Source organism: Maniola hyperantus, chromosome 2 (assembly GCF_902806685.2).
Source record: "Maniola hyperantus chromosome 2, iAphHyp1.2, whole genome shotgun sequence".
In the NCBI taxonomy this organism is placed as follows: domain Eukaryota; kingdom Metazoa; phylum Arthropoda; class Insecta; order Lepidoptera; family Nymphalidae; genus Maniola; species Maniola hyperantus.
In genome coordinates this window covers 4427580-4444483 of record NC_048537.1, presented here as the reverse complement: position 1 = coordinate 4444483, position 16904 = coordinate 4427580, and the positions used below count along the sequence as shown (strand labels likewise).

Below are 16904 nucleotides of genomic sequence, written 5' to 3'. Positions count from 1 at the left end.
AACTACATATTTGCTTTCGATAGATTAAGTGTACTTTAAAGTTTCGATCCTTGTATACGTTCTTAGAATTTTTTAGTGCTGTGGTTTATTTTATGATTAATAGGTATTCCTACCTATGTTTTATGTATTAGAATAATACTCAAAGCAAACACAAAAAATGTTGGCTATTAAGATGATGTTAAAAATAATCAAACAGTGGTTAAGTGCTAGTTTAAGGCCACTAGACACAACCAAACAATCCTTTTCAGAAGATCATTATTAACCTGGCAAATGTCAGTTTAATAATAATAGTCACTCCCCATATTAAAACGAAAATGCGAAAGTGTGCCTTTGTTATCGCGGCCCATCCTGTTAACCATTTTTGACCAAATTTGGTTCGGAAATAGCATGCATCCCGAAGTTAGACATAGCCTACCCGGGAAATCGAAAACTTCTCAAGGTATTTTTAAAAACCTAATGAATAAATCATCATAATCGTTTTTGTCTTATTATTGATACGTAAATATGAGGGGGGGGAGGGGTACATAGTAGTAAGGGTTTCATTTTTACCATTAAGGTAACCCTAATAAAATGGACTGTGTAAGAACTCAGTATCCGAAGGAAATGGGAAAATCTGGAAATGAGTTTAGATTAATTTCATACTCGTTTAATTTCCCCTTGCACCTTCCACGAAATCAGATATCTCTACCTTCTTTCTTTTTTTTTCTTTTTTTCAATGCATTAATATTTTCTTATTTATTTTTATCTATTATTTATTAGAAAACAATTCCATGAATTTGGTGTTAAGTTTTCTTATCAAGCATTAGATGATGCCCGCGATTTCATCCGCGATTTAAGTTTTGGAAATGCTGTGGGTTTCCGCTCTCCAGGTGTTTAACGTTTAACTATATCCATGCAAAAATATTACGTCGATTCGTTTATCCGTTGCGGCGTGATTGAAGGACACACTAACAAACAAATACACTTTAGCATTTAAAAGATATTATAACAATTATGTAATATTTTTCTTACGTCCATTTGTATTTCTTCAAGGTATCAGTTGGATAGATTCCTATCCTATTTTCTTGTAAATCTAAATTGAAGTACTTAACATAGTTTAGAAAAATCGCAATCACTATTAAATCCATGAAAACAATTATTTGTAACTCTATCATTATAAAATACCTCTTCCTTGAGTGGATAACCTTTATTGCTGCTAAAATAGAGTCTAATTTGCAAAATTTTAGGAGCCTGCGTACATTTTATCTGTTGAGAAGGGTCGGGCTCTGCGGTATGGCGCGTAAAAATACATGATTGTGTCAATCATGGCCCTAATTTTGAGGATTATCTTGTCTGAGCCTTAATGTGAGAAATGTAGTAATGTTTAACAAATATTTTCTGCAACTTGGACAAAAATTTCACTTTTGTAGATTTCTATTCTTCATACTAAGTAGATAATAAAGTTTTATAGTGAATAAAGTTATGTTGGTAGGCATTAGGTAATCATTATAAAATAATGGTGAGGATTTCTAAAATGATGAAATAAGAAATAGAAGATGCATTTACGACAATGCGTTGTGATATTGATTTATAAGAGAAAAGAAGAAAAACAATGTTGTGGTAAATAATTTAATGAAAACAGCATGGAAGATGAATTAACAAAATATACAATGATTATGTAAATGACAAGTTTAATTTGGCGCAGCTAGGTGTAGATACGAACTTCTCTGAAGGCGCGAAAGGTTGGCTATGTGTGAGTTACGTTGTTAGAGCTTGAGCTGCTAAATGATATCCGTATTACGTACGTTAAGTGAAAATCAAACGTTAAACATTAATTCAAAGTAGTTTAAAACCAAAAGCTTTACTTTACAATCACGACAAAACTCGAGTCGGAGATGTCACGCCACTCAGCACATAACCTGTCAATACGCACGAATTTCGTTACGTAAGCGAGCACGTTAACTGCACCTGCACTGGGCAGCCGAGCGGGCGGGAAGCGGTCGGTGGCGAGAGCGGGCGCGGGCGCTCGGGCGCGTCGTGCGGGGCGCGATGAGCGCGCGGTGCTGGCGCGGTCCGGACCGGCTCGCCGAGCTGTCCCGGGCGGGATCGATGCGGGCGGCGGGCGGCGGCGGAGTGCTGCACCGGGAGGCTGCGCCGCCCCGCACCCCGCACGGCCCCGCGCCCCGCACGGCCCCGCGCACGCGCACCCAGCTCGCACCCGCCGCCCGCCCGACGCCACCGCCAGACCGACGTTTCAATTCCCTCTCCGTACTGATTTACGATACTCTCGCTTATATCTCCGCTTTTTTTTATCTTACGGCATTTGTAGGCACGCGAACCGTACCGTACGATTCACTTGGCACACATATTTTATAAAGTTCACATAGAAAGCATGTCTACTTAAAATTACAGCTGAAATTTATAATAATAGATAATCCATCTATCTGTGTCGATAAGTTCGCAACGTTGTTATTTATCAAAGTCTCTTTTAATAAATAACAATGTTGCTTAGTAACTTATCGACAAAGATTATCAATTTTAACAGTTGGAGCTATTTTAAGTTTTATGCAACAGGAACAATGAAGACTCTTTCATTGATAGTTAAGTCCACGAACATGGTTGTATATACATTTCAATTGAATTCAGTAAGAGGACGAATTGCTGAGAAATTTTGCATTTTGCCAAATTGTGGAATAACTTACCAACCCGCTGTCCCGCTTTTCCTCTTCATTAAGGGAAATTGCAAATGTGTTTAACAACGTTGTCGATTCATTTAATTTACTTTCCGGCGTCCGATATTACTGTTTCGCAGAGCTCCATAATGTCCTTATTACAGTTTTAATTTAGCAGGAAAAACTAGTTTGTTTTGTTTCCTTTGGATATAATATAATTAGGTCAGAGTGAGGGTACAGAAAACATTGTTAGAAGCATTATGTTGTCTACTATCTGGCCTATATTATCCTATCAGCTCTTATGTACGCCAGTCCTTGTTATTTGTTCAGTGGTTTAAGAATGGACGTATTGTTTTATGCCATCCAATATCTGCTTTGTGTTACACTGGCTTAAAGTTTTTTTTTCCTAATTGTTGATTGCCAATTAGCTACTCAATTATATTACGATCTAGTCTAATGTATGACTAATAAGAAATTTTATTTTAACCTAAACTCATAAATTATCTTATAAGTATACTAAGAAATTTTCCACTGACGCATCTTAGTCTCTCTTGGTGACATGCAAGAAAAACGGGTCAAGTGCGAGTCGGACTCACACACGAAAGGTTTCGCATCTTCGTAAAATAAATCTTAAATCAGTATAGTAATAATTTGCAAGTTAAAGACGGACAGTGCTATTTTGGTGTGATTTAGTAAACTTTTGGTCGGGAAAACAATTCTTTATTTTTTTGTGATGTAACCACAAATTGACGGTTTTCGGATTTTTCCCTTTACTTGTGCTAAAAGACATTGCTTCCTGCCAAATTTCATGAATCTAGGTCAACAGGAAGTACCTACCCTATAGGTTTTCTTGACAGACACGACAGGCAGACAGACAGAAAGACAACGAAGTGATCTTATAAGGGTTCCTTTTTCATTTTGAGATACGGAACCCTTAAAATTAAGTTTGCTTTCGGTAGATACAGATGCCCTACCTAACTTTAACATGCATCGGGCGCACGTTGAAGCACTTGCATGCAAGTTGTGTGCACGAGCGTGACAGGTTTCATGGGTATGAAAACCTTCTTTACATTTACAGTTCCTTTTCAGTACCTACATATTTTAAGCTGTGATAGCCTAGTGGTTAGGACGTCCGCCTTCTAATCGGAGTTCGGGGTTCGATCCCGGGCACGCACCTCTAACTTTTCGGAGTTATATGCGTTTTAATTAATCAGTTGCTTTAACGGTGAAGGAAAACATCGGGAGGAAGCCTGCCTGCCTGAGAGTTCCCCATAATGTACTCAAATGTGTGTGAAGTCTACCAAACGCACATGGCCAGCGTGGTAGGCTATGGCCAAAAACCCTTCTCACTCTGAGAGGAGACCCGTGCTCTGTAGTGAGCCGGCGATTGGTTGATCATGATGATGATGATGGCCTACATAATATTCTACCGGTACAGATAAAGCGCAACGTACACTGGCAGAGTTAAGGCGCAGCGGTTTTCTGATTACAACACAAATTGGATTAGCTTTATTTATAAGCCCAGACGCGCAGACTGGCGCGCGTGTTACGTTTTTTGTTTCAGTATATTAATTTTAACCGTATATACCTACTTATATAAAGTACATAAAGCGGAGTTTAAGTAGTTTCACAGAGTACGTGCATAAAGTAAGACCGAAATAAGTATACATATACTAGCTGATGCCTGCGACTTCGCCGGTGTGAATTTAGGTTTTTAAAAATCCCGGAGGCACTCTTTGATTTTCTGGGATGAAAAGCAGCTAATGTTCCAGATCTTTAGCTATACTAATAGAAAAGGATGTGATTAAAGGATACACCTATAAACTAACAAATAAACACACTTTCGCATTGATATTATGGGTGATTTAAGAAGGTTTAGTAATTAGTGTTCTACCTTTTAAATTAACATAAGCCTTAAGTAAAAGCTTAAGTTTATCCGTATTGAATTATATGGAGTTTTGGAATTAGACTTATAATTACGCGTTCTGGGCTCAAATCGCATTAAAATAAACATTGCTTTGAACAGGCGCGAGCCATAGATCTTCGCGCACCGAACACTGTGACCGGGAGAACAAAGGGACGGTGTAATAAGTGAAATAACACAATCGTATTTTTGGTTCAGCATAAATTTTATGTTTCATATAATTTTAAGGACAAACTAAACAAGCTTTTCCATCGGCTTTGGTCGAATGAAAGTCGCACTGCATGCAGCTGTAAAGATAAGATAAGATAAAAACTGTAGTTCTGGCAGTGTGAAGTACCTACCTACCTAGTTTATCGTAACAGCATATGGTGGCAAGGTGCTGGAATGGCGACCCGCACCGGAAGACGCAGTGTTGGAAGACCCCCCACTAGGTTGACGGACCACATCAGACGAGTCGCAGGGAGCCGCTGGATTCAGGCGGCGGCGCAAGACCGTGGCGTGTGTATGCCCCTACAAGAGACCTATGTCCAGCAGTGGACGTCTATCGGTTGATGATGATGATATAGTGGCACACCCTTTTTTGCCGGAATAAAAATATTCTATGTTATTTTCTTTATGCCAGAAGTAAAATTTGGTTAACATGAGTAGCTGAGGCGAAAAGAAGTAGCAACACTTTCGTTTTCTCTTTTTATGTAGATCAAATCACGTAAAGTTCTAATTTTACATTCAACGCGCGTGAATCAAAGCATAAATATTTTATATTCGCTTTATATTGTGACCTAAAGGTGCAGACATACTACCGTGTTGTGGTCCGTTGTGACTTGTGAATGTGATGCGACAGAAGACGATCGGAGTCAGAGTGCACGCTACACTATCATGGCGTTTGGTCAAACTCTTCCCAAATCTCACACATAAAGATAAATAACTTTTACAATGTAAAAACTCGTTCTTGAATTTTCCAACTGTTTTTCTTTGAAAATATCAACAAATTTCATTTCACTGTGCTCGCACTTTTAATTAGTATTTGGTATTATGATAGTTTTCGCATAACTGCTTACTTAAAAACCATAAATATATTTTGTTATGGCTATATTATGGTCATGTCGCTTTAAATTTTTAGACCATTTTTTCGAAAAATTTACTGCATTTAATTTTTAAACAATTTTTATAACTTTACTACGTAACAAGAACCCCGTCAAGTCGAGCCAAAAATTTTTTTCTAATGAAAGGGTCCAAAAACATTTGATTCTGATAAAATCCACCGCCCCGTAAATCAATTCCTGGCTACGGCCTTGTCTGTGATGATATAGGAACGAGAGTACGACTCATAATAATAATAGGTATCGAACGTAGAAATAGGGCTTTATTTTTTACATCAGTATCAGGGGAAATTACGAGGACACGCCGGATGGGGAGGCTATCGAATCTTCAGTACGACTTTCGCCTCGCTGCTCAAGTATCAAGTTAAGAGTTTCTCATATAAAATATCTACCGTCCTATTAACTTTATTCAGGTCGAGATAATATTTCATATCACTTATGATTATGATAAGTGGGGTATACAACCCCTTTGGATTGTATGCCACACTTAATAATACCAATATCATACCTATTGCTTTTTTTTATGCCCGCGACTTCGTCCGCGTAGATTACTCAAATTGCGAACCCTTATTTTACCCCCTTTGGGGTTGAATTTTCAAAAATCCTTTCTTAGCGGATGTCTACATCATAATAGCTATCTGCATGCCAGATTTCAGCCCAATCTGTCCAGTAGTTTGAGCTGTGCGTTGATAGATCATTCAGTCAGTCAGTCAGTCAGTCAGATATTTAGATTACAGAGCCGAGAGAAACGCTGTCTACTTATGTAACTTTGTTTGTTTGCCTGAATTATAGGTATGCTAGATATACGTCCTCGCTTCGCTCGTGCGATTCAACTATTTCACGTATAAAATAGGTGACGGCTCACCTCTCGGTTTCAAATATATTATTGGTTTTTTGTAGCGTGTTGATGTGATAAGTGCGTAGCCTGAGTATTTAGAGAATAATGCGTGGGTGTGGTAGATACCGTGTTGTTTGTCTTTTCTGTAGGTGGGTTTCTGAAGCCTGAAATACACACATTGTGCGACGGGAACAGTACAATAGGACGTGCGTGCGTAACCGAGTAAGATTTGTAACACGTGTCAGGTACTAATTATGCATAGATACACTTATCCTAAGGATATTTTGGCTACAGTTCATTTCAAACATATAACTATGATGGATATATAATGAACAACCCGTAGATCTACAAATCAGATACCGAAAATGGAACTAGATTACACTTTGTGTCGTGCACCCAACCACATACTGGCAGCCGTTAAATTGAAAGCCACAAGGCCAAAGAAAGCGTGGACAGCCACAATAAACGCAGTGTGTACTGTTTTAGATGAGGTAAAAAAGAGCGGCCTCTTCTGGGGAGAGTTGAACAAGGCTGCCGAAAGATCAGCTTGGAGCAGAGTAGTGATTGCCCTCTGCCCTGAAGAGGGGAACATATTAAGGTGTAATGATGAATGGTAACGTAAAGCATATAAATGTACCTAGTATGTAATGCAGACGACGCGCGACGCACGACTGCAGCACCGGAGCACTTACGCGCGCTTCGCAATGTGAACATCATCATACAGTTCCTTGTATTTCAACTTCTAAAAGTCGCGTTGGCTTTTTTTGCCATTGGACCATAGCTCGATGACGTTGCGTGTTTTTTCCGCTCAATGAAAAGAAAGACAAAGTCCCATCTGTAATACTTTATCCGGCCTTTCATGAATAACAGATTTCCTTTGGCATACCTACCTTATTGGTCTAATAGCTTAACTGATGTAGGTATCCAGATCACACAATTAAAACGTAGACTGCATCTTTTACACATAACCTAACTACTTAAAATGTATTATATTCTAGACGGAAAATTGGATAGACGATATTTTGGTGATTGTGTACCTTTGAAGATTGAAATACTGACATACGAGTACCTATTTGGAAAAACAGAGGAATATAGGTCATGAATATACCTAGGCGCTGACTTAGGGTTGACCTAGTTCGTGCAAAATAAAGTCTATAGATAAAAGGGCGATTTGAACTTTTGTTTTCGAAAACTTTTGAGAGATTGCCCGAGGAGGGAAATAAAGGCGTCAGTTTGCTCTGAAATATTAAATACAAGATGATGCCCGCGAGTTAGATAGCTATTTATGAGGTCTTTGGCAGTTTTTGGAAAAAGAAATGATGACCAATATTTTTTACCAACTAGCAATGCTACGGAAGTCGAAACCCACCTGATGCATGTTTTTTGACTTTTGAGGCCAGTGTTTTATATAACATATTATTTACATTAAAACCAAAGATATTATAAAACTCCAAATAGACAAAGCTCATACATTCGTATTCCAGAAGATGAAGACAAATTCGTAGCTTTATGCGTATAACACATAAGCGGAAGCGGTACCTACAGACTGCAGACTAGGTACCTACTGGCGCGGTGTCTACATACTCTTGGTGTTGACGACATCTCCGAGCAAGCTTCAAAATTTTGAAGCATGCTTGGTCCGTCTCCTTAGTAGGTTAAAACATAGTCAAAATCACAAGATCACCTCACTATAGTCCCCAATCGCAATCGATATAGAGATCGCAATCGGCGGGGTATGACGCGGGGGCACGCCCTGCACACCCGCACGTCGCCCGCGCTCGCCCGCAGCGGGTTAGTGCAGAGGCTTGGCAGGTGTGCAGGGCATTCTCTCCCTGATTGCCATCTCTACCTGTCGCTGACTATTCATTTACATACGACATAATTAAAAAACCGGCCAAGTGCGAGTCAGGCTCGCGCAATGAGGGTTCCGTACTACAGTCGTATTTTTTTAACATAAAAATAAATAAAAATCTGATTTAGAATGTACAGTTGAAGACCTTTCATATGATAACCCCACTTAATAATTATAGTTATCTTACTTAGAAATTCACAAATTCACGGTTTTCAGATTTTTCCCTAAATGTCAGCTATAAGATCTGCCAAATTTCATGATTCTATTTCTAGGTCAACGGGAAGTACCCTGTAGAATTCTTGACAGACAGACGGACAGACAGACAGACAGACAACAAAGTGATCCTATAAGAGTTCCGTTTTTCCTTTTGAGGTACGGAACCCTAAAAAACAATAAAAAAATTCATTAACTAGGGCTTGCTTTATGAATCACTGTTTTGCTATAAAAATAATAGATTATTACATGAATACGAAATGTTAGATAAGTAGGTATTTCCTTGAGAAATAATCGGCTCCGACAAAATCACGATTAGGTACTCAGTCTCAGCCGGCTTAGAAGCCATTGTACGCAGAAGAATACTTACATAAAGACCGTCGTAATAGCCAGTTACTTGCTTATTGTTGAATTGTTTATTGCATATAATGAGACTAGAGACATTTCTTTCATAACTAATGAACAGCGCAATGAATGAATAGTCTAGTCTAAATAGCACGCTTTATTCAGTTAATATAATAATAATTTCAGTATGAAATAAGAATGAAAAGTAGTACAATTTTATTTAAAATATCACACCCCTAGATCAAAACATTCAAAATTCTTGCCTTGTATGTGTATTTTTTTATATAATACTTATTTGAGAGTTTCGAGATGTAAAGCTGTAAAATGTAAAATTTATTTTAATGTAATTATAGTATTTAAATAAAAATTCAGCAGACATGAAATAATAATATTACTTACTACTTATAATGTTTTTTAGGGTTCCGTACCTCAAAAGGAAAAACGGAACCCTTATAGGATCACTTTGTTGTCTGTCTGTCTGGTTTTTTTGGAGTTTAATGAGTCAACATAGTTTTTCCGTAGCGAATAGTTCACTCTGATTATGTCAACTCTTCAAAAATTATTCAATGAGCAAAACTAAAGAACCGCTCTATCAAGCAAGATCGGATGACAGTGGGATTTACAAGAGGGTTGAGAAGTCTACCATTTTATTGCTATTTTTACATAATTTTTATGTAGGCATTTTTTTCACAGTTATATTTCACAGGCAATTTATCACGAAAGTGATTTTTAAATTTTCGCACTTACATAAACGATTGATTAATTTAACTAGGTATTATAATCAAGATCAATAGCCCTGATATTTCATAGGCAGTTTTTCACGGAAAATGAATTTTCGCACTTCGTTAGGTACGTTAAATCAAAGAAGGGTTTTCCCCCTTTCTCTTTAGCGTTTTAGCTCGGCTAAATAGTCACCCGCGAAAATTTGTAAAAGGAAAGCCGGATTAAATGTAATAAATCTTCGTGATTTTGCATGTAACGCATGCATGCTGCGGTAACTACATGTTACATATGTACTGTTACTTATGAAAAGGCTTTTCACGTGATTTTTCACATGCTACCTGCGAAATTATCCATCTCTAGTGAGAAGCTTTTGAAATCATGCCGTCTGACATTTGGGTCACAACGGGTGCCGGGTGGACGTAGCTCTCTCAGGGCTCGCGAAGTAGGCACCGTCATTTACATTTTGATACGGTAGTGCAATTGATGGCGATTATGATGATTTCAAAGGAAACGTTTTAAATAAATCTTTTTAAATTAAAGTAGATATTATTATGGAGTTGTTTGCAAAGATGTGTAAAGTCTGACAATTTGCCCTTGGCCAGCGTGGTAGATAGACTATGGCCAAATCCCTTCTCTTTCTGAGAGTAGACAAGTGCTCAGAAGTGAGTTGAGACAACATCAAGATGTACTTAATTATGGATGAAAACTCTTATGTTAAATATAATATAGTAAGAACTCACAAAGATTAGTACCCAGATTTCACGTTTCGAATATAAAATTACGATTACGTAAAATGTTTTTCTCTATTTTACTTTAAGAAATGGCATTCATTTAGTACCTACTTACACTACTTGAGCACAGCGGTGCTTCTACAAAACTCGACTCGTTACCCATTCGTCATAATACCTGAAATAAGTGAAATCGTATTATTAATATGTATATTGTATAAAGCATTCAAACATAACATATTATTATTCGCTGTACCAAAGATAGGTACAAATTAGTAGGTAGTAATTACACATTGACGCTGTGACCTATAAAGGTTAGGCAATCATTAAACACCCGAACGATCAGAGTGTTTGTAGGTAAATATTATTAAGCCTCCCGAGCTGGATATACTGCCTACATATTAGGTACCTACTGTTTACGTTACATTTAATTAACATTTATTTCTACGAATTCGCATTGCCTCTAACAATCAGGTCACAAAATGAAAATCTTTATTTATTTCATGCAGGTCACCTAGTGTCTCTTATGCTACGTTCCTGACTCTACCTGCACCGATTTGGAAAACAGATTCACTCAAAGGATTTCTGTGCTTTTGCTCTTTACTGTACAGGTCAGAGTACATAATGCATATTATCTAGTCTATCTTTTGAAATAAGACATTTCTCTTCTTCGTCGGAAACTTGGAAAAAGTAATCGTCTCATTTACGTAAAGTAAGATGAAGACGGAGTCCTTTCCTTTTAAGACCCGATTGCACATGACGATGTCTTTGACTTTCCCCATTTTTTCTTAGAATAAGTAAGGTCTTGTTTCCAGTAATTCCCAGCGATTTGCTCGAGATCGACTGTCCACAAAACGGGGGTTACTCAATATGTTGCGGTTTTCGGTGTGTGGTCACCATTTTCAGCAGTTTGAAATCACATCTAATAGTGTTGGTTTAAGCTATGTACCTGAACCTTTACAATTTCAGCTTCATGACTCGATACTCGTATGTACCGATTTCCTCGTATGTCGGTTTTCGTTCGGATCTCTGGATTCCCTATTCGGATCAGGTAGATAGAGATCTCCATGGATCGCCTATCTAAGATTTTTGTCAGGCACATAGCCGATAAAAGTATTATGTACATAATATAGTAAATCAAACAGACCTATATTATTTCATAATCTAGTGAAGCATTCTTCTCTCGGCGCGTTTTCACCGCAATAAACCTGGCGATTACTGCTCTAATCACGTCCGCTCGAGCCGGGGCAAGTTCGGGAACGATAAAATTCTCTCGCCTGCACCTACACGGGAGAAATAAATAAAAACCCCGTATCCTCGTATCCCTATTTCATTATGGTACGTTTTATTATATTTTGTACATATTATTGTATTTTTGGAACATAATGCCATGTTTTATTTGATGATTTGGTGGCCATTTAAAATATGTTTTACAACATACTGATTTATATTTCATAGGTTTGCCCTTGATTGAAGCTTGAAGCATACAACGCGCAACTCCAAATAGTTGTATCTACGTGTAATAATTATGCGTTTAGAGTTCGAAAAAAACTGGCAATCTAGGAAAACAATTTTGTGCTTGGCGACATTTTTGTCACTATGGTGTTATAGTGGCATGTCTGAAAGAAAAGGTAGAAGAAATATTTATGTAGAAATAGCTTATGCCCGTGATTTCGTCCACTTTGTATTTTTTCAAACCCTTATTTTTCCCCCCTTAGGATTAAATATTCGAAAATCATTTTGTGGCGGATGTCTATGTTATGATAATTATCTGCATGCCAAGTTTCAGCCTGATCCGTCCATTGTTTTGAGCTGTGCGTCGTCGTGTTGATAGATCAATCAGTCAGTCGGTCAGTCACTTCTCCTTTTATATCTTCTTCTTCTTATTATTTCGAAAATAAATAAAATTAGTTCGGTCATCAATAAGATCTATCCAATGCTGTCAGCATCTTGTCTCGCTGCGGTGACTTCGATGAGGTTTCAGATTTAATTTAGTTTTTATTTAATTATTTAGTTTTAATTTAGATTAGTTTTATTTATCACTCAGAGTATATCTTAAGTAAATAAGAGTACTAGCATATTAAAAATCGTAGGAGATAAAAAAATAAGGCTAAAGCTTCCATCAGACATACTTAACAATTTGTCTCCCACTTGACCGAATTTCATTTTAAAAAGTAGTAAGTATTATACTTGCTAAAAGTGGTAAGATCAATCGATCTCTTTTATCGAAGAGTACAACAGCTTTTCATAGCAAATATCAAACAAAAGGGAAATCTCAAGCTTCTCACTCCCGGAGCTTAATAACATCATCTCGGGGAAAGTGCGCTGCTTATCGCTACACGTCTAGCAAATATATTGCTAACGTTACCGTAGTAGCGAGATTTGTAGGAGTTCGTGTTCGTTTCTATACGAGTCGTAAAAAAACAGCTAAGTGAGAGTCAGGCTCGCGCACCGAGGGTTCTGTGCTACAGTCGTATTTTTTTGACATTTTGCTCGCTAATTCAAAAACTATGATGCATAAAACTAAATAAAAATCTGATTTAGAGTACACAGGTGAAGCCCTTTCATATGATACCCCACTTGATATAGTTATCTTACTTTAAAATTGAAAATACTAGTTATTAGTTCATGACCACAATTTTTTTTTGTGTGATGTAACCAGAATTCACGGTTTTTAGATTCTTTCCTTTATATCTGTCATAAGACCTATCTACCTGCCAAATTTCATGATTCTAGGTCAACGGGATGTACCCTGTAGGTTTCTTGACAGACAGGCAGACAGTCAGACAGACAGGCAGACAGTCAGACAGACAGAGAACAAAGTGTTTTCTTTCTTATTTTCTAAATTACATCTATCTAAGAGTTAATGGATGAGCGAAACTTCAGACCATTTTTTTTGCAAATACTTAGTATTTTTTTTAGAGAAATTGTAGGACACCTCATAATGATATTTTGGAAACGCCATTTCATCTAATACTCGCCCACGCAGAAGTCAGAACCAGTTACAGGATACTATTCGAAAGGATAGGACATATCGAAGGATACGACAAGACAAAATTGTTCGAAAGTTTAGATTTCCACTTTTTTCTTTTGGACACTAAAAATGCATTTACAATTACTTTGCCATTTACTCATAGCCAGAGTTGGTATTGTTTTAAACAAATGACAAATGTTTTGTTTTTGATTCTATTTTAAACAGAATGTTATTTTCCAAACATGCTTACCCAATTTATATCGCCCAGCGAGCTATGAGGGGGGCTAAGATAGGAGTTTCTTTGAAGAACAAGATTGAAGCGAGTAAAATTGAATCGAATAAGATTGAATCGAAATGAAGAGATCCGCTGGAGAGCCGAGGTTATTGACATAGCCCAAACCATCGACAACGATGGTCGTTGGAGAAGGAAAGTTTTAGGGTGGAGCCCGCGAACAAGTAAGGGTAGTGTGGGGCGCCCTCCAGCATGATGAATCGACGATGTAAAGAGGGTGGCGGGAAGATGCTAGATGAGGAAGGCTGAGGACCGGGTGTGGTGGGAAACTCTTTGGGAAAGGGGACAGTTCAGCAGTGGACGTCCTCAGGTCGAAATGATGATGATGATAAAATATGGCTTTGGGTACTTATTTTCTTATAGGTAGGTATTTATTCAGACTTGTGATTATCTAACTTATCTTTATATCTGTCCAAAACGAGAGCTACCTATGCCAATTCTTATATAACAACATATAAGTGCCCTTACACTTTTGTAAACGACATCATATACATAAGACGTCAGCCAGTGCCAACAGAAACTGCTAAGAGGATAAAAAAAGAATCTTCCTCGCTGTACCAACACTTAGGAAAGTTTTCTGATATACTTTTCCTGGGAGTAGTGTATTTGTGTTTCTTTTAGGGTTGCGTACGCTATAGTACAAAACGAGATCCTTATAGACTCACTTTCACTTAAATGACTCCGTTTGTCAAGGTCCGTGAGGTATTGGCCCGTGTGTCAAGGCCCAGAAATAGCATGAGGTACTTAGGTATAAGTATTAAGTATATAATTAAAATAATACAAAATCGTGCGGTCTGTAATGTAACTGTTTTTAAAGATTCTTGTTTCTTGACCAAAAAATTTGCACCCTGCAAATGAAGGAATAGAGCCGAAAAAAAAAACATTTGGGTATTTCTTATTCTGTTTGAAATTTTCAAAGTTCATAGAAAAAAAGGTTTTCCTCTTAAAACACAACTGGGATTTCTCTTTGAGTTGCTGGTTGTCTAACGTTATGCAGCACCTACGGAATCCTTTCAGGGCAGAGTCAAACTCGCACTTGACGTTTTTCTAAGTAAAGTCAATAAAACTGTTGGTAAATAAATATATTTGTGAGGAGTAGGTAAATAATGATAGTGCTAGTAGATAAAAAATACAAACATATAATTCCCGATGTCAGTAACTGCCCCCCAATTGTGTAAGAATAACCATTTCATGGCTATCGCAATCGTCAAGAATTCTGCCCTTTGATTGGCTGTGAAAAAATGTAAACAGCGAATCAACCAATCAAAGGGCAGAATTTCTTGACGATTGCGATAGCCATGAAATGGTTATTCTTACACAATTGGGGGGCAGATTGCATAGAGACAAAGGTACCCTACGGGCTACTAGAATGAGCAATTTCTACTAGAATATTCGTTACTAGCCTAGTTAGCTATGATCTGTCCTGCCCGTGGAGATCTGCATTATAAAGCAAACCTACACGTAAAATCTCAAGTTTCTTACCTTGATACTTACTTTAAAAAAATGACTACCATTGTCACCAGCTGTATTCTAGCAAAATATACTTGACTTGCAGTCGAGGCGCAAACAACTTGAAGCTATGCTATTGTATGATCTGTGTCATAATAAATATGATTGTATTCCTTTGACTCGTAAACTTTGTTATAGAATTCCTGCCAGAAGTCATGTACGCAGCACTCTAACACACAAACTTTTTGCTACTTCAAGATGCCGTACAAATTCTGGTGAGAGATCACCACTATACAGAATGACACAGTCATACAATGCATGCTTCGGAAATATTGACATTTTTTCCTCTCGAGTGGGCTCTTTCAAGAAGCTGGTCATGAATTATCTTAGGAATAATATTGCTATATTACACTAAGCCTGTAGGATAATTAGAATTTAGATAGATGGTATGGTACTAATATATTCTTTATTTATATTTTATACTACATTTATATATTTTTACACATGTAAGTATATTAATTAATAATAATAATTATGTGGTTGACGTAGTGGGTAGCACGTATATTATTACTAAGTTATTTTATTACTGTTTTTTATCCAAGCACTGCGTGCTACTGTTTGTTGATCCGAATAAATAAAAAAAAATAAAAAATAAAATAAAATAAAAAAATAAAGGATTTATGATTTATGAATCTACGTTATACGTTGGTGTGCCACTCATTCAATTTATCTTTTTATATATAGGTGCTAGATCAAAGGATATTACAAGATACAAGATGTTATAGTTTCGAGCATTCCCAGCGACGCAAAAGACTTGTAATACATACGCCTCGGGATAAGGACAAGGTTGTCGGTTAGAATATGTTTCCATCGCTTTTACATCTATACTTATAATAAAACGGTAACTGGACAATTTCTGTATATCCATACTAATATTTTAAATGCGAAAGTGTCTGTCTGTGTGCTAGCTTAAATTTGGTATAGAGATAGCTTGCATCCCGGGGAAGGACATATTATGTAGGCTACTTATTATCCCGGAAAATAAAAGAGTTCCCACGGGACTTTAAGAACCTTAAAATTCAACGGGCGAAGCCGTGCGCTTCACCTAGTTTAATATATTATTTTGAAAATTTTAATCTGATAGAACATTACTATCGATATAGACCCCAAAACAGTTTTTTTGGACTTTTTGTTGAACTAGTGGAAAGATAAAAATAAAATGATATCGTAAGTTTTCTTACTACACTTGTTCCATACAAATAAATAATACTTACTTTAGTTGCTTTTGAAGGATTGTATACAAATTAGGTGTACTTACCTGTTGTTAGTTTCAGATTGCTGATCAAATGTTTTTCATGTTATGTCATATCAGTTAGGTAAGTAGCATTTTTGTGTTAGACTTAGTAGGTATAGGTTTGAAGTCAAAGATTTGTACCGAAATCCGTATTCATGCTTTATATTTTATAAAATATGCGAAAGTGCCATGAAAAGCTAGATTCATGGCCCGTCTGCTTAACTGATTTGAAGGGTACAGAGTCAGTTAACATCCCGGGGGCGGACATGCGCTACTTTTTGTCCCGGAAAATCACAAAGTTCCCACGGGATTTCTAAAAACCTATATCCACGCGGACGAAGACGCGGGCGATTGCAAAATATAACTAGCATTTTCAGACAAATCAGATTTTGCATTTTTTAATATTATTTATTTTTTAGACGTTTTACTCTCGTACTACTTTTCATTCAGCTCACGCTTCAAGAAAGTCTCAGAACCTGCTCAAAATATAACCTGATTTGCATAATGACACGTCAAAGGCT

The 16904-nt window shown here is 37.2% G+C and overlaps 2 protein-coding genes across 7 annotated transcripts in view; one reads left to right on the top strand and one right to left on the bottom strand.

The window, feature by feature from the left end:
- Positions 1 to 16904, bottom strand: part of kcc (solute carrier family 12 member kcc) — a 334603-nt gene that overhangs the window by 57248 nt on the left and 260451 nt on the right. The window contains exon 1 of one of the 6 annotated variants that reach the window (XM_069505284.1): positions 1948 to 2089. The exons of 4 other annotated variants lie outside the window; for them this stretch is intronic. The gene's annotated coding sequence lies outside the window, so the exon portion shown is untranslated. Of the gene's footprint in view, positions 1 to 1947; positions 2090 to 16904 lie in introns of those variants that run through there. One more of the 6 variants, XM_069505290.1, reaches the window with a different exon arrangement.
- LOC138403791 (trypsin CFT-1-like) overlaps positions 1 to 16904 on the top strand; it is a 54925-nt gene that overhangs the window by 1237 nt on the left and 36784 nt on the right. The window lies entirely within an intron of this gene.